Genomic DNA, 6,974 nt, shown 5'->3' on the forward strand with positions numbered 1-6,974 from the left:
CTTGCAATCTTTGAGGTAAACCCAAAACTCTAGTTCCTTTCTGTATTTTATGTTATTTCTTTTCTCAAAACCTTCTACTCAGTCCCCTAACCTTATTCTTATTTTGGTTAGGGAATCCAAGCTCTTAAGCATATAAGTTGGTAAGTATGTTTTTATGGTTTAGTCTTTCCATCTCTTTCATTTCATTTCCTTCTTTCAACTCACTCGTGTTCATTATGGTTTTAGGAGTGTTCCAAAAGTCCCAACTCAGTCCATAATCCCGGTAACTTTGGTAAGGAAAATAGGCTAGAATATATATGTTTATGTTTATGTTATCTTTTGTGTTATGATATGATATGGGTATGTTATGAATATGTTGTGCATGTGTATGTTGTAGGCTTGGGCATATGCCCTATTTGACTAACAAGACCCCAAAAAGATTGTGGGCATAAGCCTATTTAGCTGGTAGGACCCCACTAATCTCATGGGCATAAGCTTGTTTAGTCTATGGGACCCCAAGTATAATGGCCATTATAATAAGTGTATTATGTGTTATGATATGTCTTTACGTTATTATGACATTATGTTTATGTTTATGACTATGTGTTAGATTTTCCTTGCTGGGCATTAGGCTCATTCCTTTCTGTTTATGTGCAGGAAATAAGCTTTAGAGGCGGAAAGATTCGTGACGCTTAGAGGATGTGTATCGATGGTGAATGGAGTCAAGGGGCCGAGCGTTATTCGATTCGAGGATGTAGTCTTGTTTATGCTTTTATGGTTTTAAATGTATTTTCCGCATTTTCTATGTAACTCTTTTTAGTTTTTAAGTTATTTTTGTTTTAAAGACAATGGGTACCCATATCCTACTTATTTTATGAAAGTAACCTTTGTTTCCATAAGTTTTCAATAAAAGTATGGTATTTCCGCAAAAATGTAAGTTTTATGTATAGATTCGTTAATGGTCCAAATAGTCTAGATTAGTGGGTCGTTACAGTTGATATCAGAGCAAACGGTTCCTTCGCATGAAGTTCTCCTCGATACACATGCTCAAAGCTCCGAATCGGACTGCCAAGTAAGTGTTTAAGTTACAAGTTACAAGTTACTTTGTCTATGTGTATAGCTAACAACTTTAGTGTTTATGTTTCAGTTAAAAATGAATGGAGCTTTAACCTACCAAGATGTCCGAGCCATTAAGGCCTTAAAAAGAATAAGGGAGCCAAGAAACACCGTAGGAGCCTTAGAAAGGATTACACGAAGGTTGCTTTTGTTTCACCAAGCAATAGGTGGCCTTCAAGAGGCTAAACAAATAATGCTAAGATCAACAGAACAATATGTATTAGTGATTAGGTTGTTTAAAGATTTCCATCCTGTAATAGCAGCCTTAGAAGAAATATGGGAAGAAATGAATGATGAGGATGAATCACCATTAGCAATGAGATACTATTTCCTCTTAGTTAGGTTCACCGCAAAATTTGAATTTCAATTCACCAAGGAGCAAAAGAATAGGATTCTCACAAACCTTCCTAGAGGGCATTTTGATGCTCATGATAATGATGACTATGAGGCTATAGATGATGATATGTTAGATGACGGATCGGATGTAGAAGATCCCGATTTTTAGATTAGTAGTTTTTATTTGTTTTATTTACTTTTATGTTATGATTGTAATAAGTGAAATTGTTTTCCAAATGAATAAACATGCTATTTGAATATCATGTGTGAGTTTGAAATTTTTTTCACAATCATAATAAATACTAAATAAAATGAATAATGACTGAGTTCGGTGAGGGTGGATACGAATCAATGAACCTGGTTTCCTTGTTGAGAGTTAGGGGGCCTTAGTAGTGGGAACGATTTTACTGATCCCAGCCCTCCCTCAATATGGTTAACTTTGGAACAAAGATAAGTTTCGAGCCTGAGAATTAAGTCATATAGGATGATTAGAAACACACTTAGAAAATAAAGATGACTTGTTTTTCTAAGTATAGAAACCCACTCTAATAATAAATAAAGACCTATATAATTTTTCATAAGAAGTCATAATAAATAGGTCCGAGATATGTTTGTTTTAGAATAAGTTTTTGCCTTAGAGCCTATTAGGGTAAGTTCTAACAAGTCCTCGACTGTTAGAACTTTTGGTGAAGATGTCGCTCCGAAGATTTGCACGCACCAGCGGAAACGCCTCCAACGTTGTTCCAACGATCAATGATGCCCTCCAGTTCGCAGAAGAGGAGTGCGTACTACTACTAGCCGCAACGCGCCGACACCGTCAGCTGACAACACCGCGGAAATCGCTAGACGGCGACAACAAGTCGAGGAACTCTTGCAGCAACAACGTCAACAGGCGCAGACTCAGCCTCAGCCTCCGCCGCAACCGCAGCCGCAGCTACAACAAATGGCCCTAGCACCCCAACAAGTTGGTCCATATGGGGGATGCCCAGTGACGAACTACGCACCACATCCAGTACCGAATATGGAGTCAGTGTATGAAAGGTTCCGCAAGCAGCACGCTCCAAACTTCGAAGGGACTATAGACCCCTTTGAGGCAGAAGAGTGGCTAAGGAATGTGAAGCCAATTCTTACGCACATGAACCTCAGTAATACGGACCGCATGTCCTGCGTCTCGTCATTACTCAGGAAGGATGCCAGAGTATGGTGGGACTTAGTTCATCAGACTAACGATGTCACCACCATGATATGGACAAGATTTGTGGAGCCATTCCACAAGAAGTATTACACCTCGACATTCATCGCTAATGGTAGAAGAATATGCTCGTCAGTTCAACAGATTAGTCAAGTTTGCACCAGAGTTGGTCCCAACCAACTTTACGAGGTTGACCAAGTTCATCGGAGGACTTAGACCAAAGATGGAATTAGGGGTTAAGTTAGCAAACCTGGGAACCACTACCTATGCCAATGTTCTAGAAGCGGCAATTGAAGTAGAAAGGATTCAGAGGAATGTTAGTGAGGAGAAGAGGGATTAAACGATGGTTCCAGACCAAGGTCTTTGCCTTGACCCAAGGAGGAACCCATGCTAGTAACAAGGATTTACAGGTCAGATCCTATTCTCGATAGTATATGTTCTAGTATCACTTGATTGGTAGCTGTATACTCGTAGATCTCGTTAGGAATGATAGAAAAACTAGACAAACCTAGTGAAAGATTTAGAACTAGGTTTGTAACCGAGTTGCCTTCGGGCAGAGTAGTTCTATCATCACGAATAGTACGAGGCTTACCGATCAAGATTTAGGACATAGGACTAGAAGGAGACCTGATAGAGCTAGTAATCAAGGACTTCGACGTAATACTAAGCATGGATTGGCTAGCACGGCATGGCGCAACGATCGACAGCAAACGCAAGAAGGTGATGTTCGAGACTCCTGACGGCCAGAGACGATGCTTCATGGGACAAGCTTCAGGATTACGCACCCCGTTAGTGTCATCTCTCAAAGCTCAACAAAGGATAGAGAAAGGATGTCAAGTGTTCTTAGCCAGCATCACGAACGTGGAAAGGGAGACGCCACTTAAGGATGGAGATGTTCGAGTTATACAAGAATTTCCAGAGGTATTTCCCGATGACTTGCCAGGATTGCCACCAACTCGAGAGATAGACTTCACGATAGAATTAGTACCAGGCACCGAGCCTATCTCTAAGGCACCATACCGGATGGCACCTACGGAACTCAAGGAGTTATAGACGCAGCTACAAGAACTCCTAGACTTGGGTTTCATTAGGCCAAGCCATTCACCATGGGGAGCTCCGGTACTATTCGTGAAGAAGAAGGACGGAAGTATGCGAATGTGCATAGACTATCATGAGCTGAACAAAGTAACGATTAAGAACAAGTACCCGCTACCTCGAATTGATGATTTGTTTGATCAACTTCGAGGCGCGACCGTATTTTCTAAGATCGATTTACGGTCCGGGTATCATCAGCTCAAGGTAAAGGGAGAAGATATTCCTAAGACAGCCTTTAGGACTCGTTATGGACATTACGAGTTCTTGGTTATGTCTTTTGGTCTTACTAACGCACCAGCCGCGTTTATGGACTTAATGAATAGATTCTTCAAGGATTACTCAGATAAATTTGTCGTTGTATTCATCGACGATATCTTAGTATACTCCAAGGATGAAGTAGAGCACGAGGAACATTTGAGGATGATTTTGACGCGATTGAAGGAGCATCAACTCTACGCGAAGTTCAAGAAATGCGAGTTTTGTCTCTCACAAGTGGCGTTCCTCGGGCACATCATATCGAAAGACGGAGTTGCAGTAGATCCATCGAAGGTAGAGGCCGTGAAGGATTGGCCTAGACCAAAGAACGCGTCAGAAATAAGAAGCTTCTTAGGGCTAGCAGGTTACTATAGAAAGTTGTAGAGGGCTTTTTCTAAGATAGCCACTCCACACACCAACCTGACCCGGAAGCAACAAAATTTTAACTGGAACGATAAGTGTGAAGAAAGCTCCCAGTTACTTAAAGATAAGCCTTGCTCAACACCAGTACTTAGTGTACCAACACCCGACGATAAGTTCGTTGTCTAATGCGATGCATCAAAGCTAGGATTGGGAAGCGTGTTGATGCAAAAACGACAAAGTGATAGCCTACGCCTCACGTCAGTTGAAGGAGTATGAACAACGCTATCCAACTCACGATATGGAGTTGGCAACGGTGGTCGTTGCAAATCTGGCACCATTATCTTTACGGAGGATGGTGCGAGATTTATACGGACCACAAGAGTTTAAAATACTTCTTTACACGGAAGGAGCTCAACATGAGGCAGCGCAGGTGGATAGAATTAGTCAAGGATTATGACTACGAAATCCTATACCATCCAGGGAAGGCGAACGTAGTTGCCGATGCGCTTAGTAGGAAAAGTTATGGAAATTTAGCAGCTTTAGCCAGAATAGAGAAGTCGCTACAGCAGGAGCTGATTAGTGCCAGAATAGAAGTGGTTGTAGGCAAGCTAGCTAACTTGTCTATCCAATCAAATAGGACATACGGATTGGTCAGAGACATGAGAAATCGCTAGCACCACACACGGATGCAGTCAGAGAAGGCAAGACTACAGATTTCTCAATATCCAGTCAAGGATTTTTGAGATATAAGGATCGGGTATGCGTGCCAGACGATCAAAGTATTAAGAAGATGATCCTAGAAGAAGCGCACAACACCCCATACTCAGTTCATCCAGGGTCTACCAAGATGACTCATCAAGGCAGTCTATTGGTGGCCAGGGATAAAGAAGGACATAGCGGAGTATGTATCTAAGTGTCTTGTATGCCAGCAAGTGAAGGCGGAGCATCAGCGGCCTGCAGGATTGTGGCAACCGCTTAGCATACCGGAGTGGAAGTGGGACAATATAGCCATGGACTTCGTGACGGGTCTGCCAAAGATGAACAAGCAGCATGATTCCGCTTGGATAGTCATAGATAGACTAACCAAGTCGGCTTATTTTCTGCCTGTTAAGACTTCATGCACGGCAGACCAATATGCAGACATCTACATCCAAGAGATTGTACGATTGCATGGAATCCCCAAGACGATAGTGTCAGATAGAGGATCAGTATTTACGTCAAGATTTTGAAGAAACTTACAGATAGATATGGGTACTAAGTTAAGCTTTAGTACAACTTTCCATCCTCAGACAGATGGGCAGTTTAAGCGTACGATTCAGATCTTAGAGGTATGCTACGCGCGTGTATACTTGATTTCGGAGGATTGTTGAACAAGTACTTACCGCTGATCGAGTTCTCGTACAACAACAGCTACCAGTCAACGATCGGAATGGCATCTTATGAGTTGCTATATGGACGAAGGTACCGATCACCGTTGCACTAGGACGAGGTAGGAGAAAGGCAGCTTCTAAGGCCCAAAGCTGTTAGACAAGCTCAAGAAGCAGTAATGCTTATTAAACAACGTATGCTGGCTGCTCAAAGCCGTCAGAAAAGATATGCGGATACCAAGCGACGCGATGTGGAATTCCAAGTTGGAGATCAAGATATCTCCTATGAAAAGTGTCAAGCGGTTCGGAAAGAAGGGCAAGCTTAGTCCCCGATTCATAGGTCCTTTTAGATATTGGACAAAGTGGGAACAGTTGCATATAGACTAGCCCTACCGCCAGCATTAGCTGATAGTCACAACGTCTTCCACATCTCGATGTTACGCAAATATGTGTCAGACCCATCTCACGTCCTCAAATACGATACGATAGCACTCCAGAAAGACTTAAGTTACGAGGAACGACCGGTTAGCATCCTAGATAGAGGGATGAAGTAGTTACGGTCCAAGAGCTTTCCTATAGTCAAAGTCCTATGGAGCAATAGTTCTGAATGCGAGGCAATGTGGGAGTTGGAGGAGGACATGCAAGGCCGGTATCCGGAGTTATGTGATAAGTAAATTTCGAGGACGAAATTCTTTTTAGTAGGGGAGAATTGTAGAGTCCAAGAACTTTACTTAGCTAAGATAGATAGTAGTATGATAGTATTTATAGCATTATCTTTGTTACTGTGGATTTTTGGTTCAGACCGGGAATTATTTGGACACTCATAGTAGTACTTATAGATTTTCTAAGTTTAATCTATAGTTTAAGAATATTAAGTATAACCTAAGGTTTGATTAATGTGACTGATATTAAGGATTATATTATTATATTATAAGGTTTAGACATCAACCAATAGGATTTTAAGCACATGTTTTGAATGGTAATTAAGGATTAAGTATTTTTGAGGATTAAATTAAATAAGGGTAAAAGTTTGAATGAATAGGGTCAGTCAGCAGCTTTGAGCACGTTGAGGGCTTAGTCAAGGCTGTTTACTCCATTCAAACTCAGCTAAAAATGTGTAAATTCGTGTTTAAATATTCAGCGTATGCCGATATATCGCAGCTATAGGGGGCGATATATCGCAGCACGTAGATACGGAAAACACGAATCGATGCACGGTCGCCTCGGGCATACTGGCCCAGGCGATATATCGCCTATAGGGGGCGATATAT

Source organism: Humulus lupulus, chromosome 5, assembly GCF_963169125.1.
Source record: "Humulus lupulus chromosome 5, drHumLupu1.1, whole genome shotgun sequence".
NCBI lineage: Eukaryota > Viridiplantae > Streptophyta > Magnoliopsida > Rosales > Cannabaceae > Humulus > Humulus lupulus.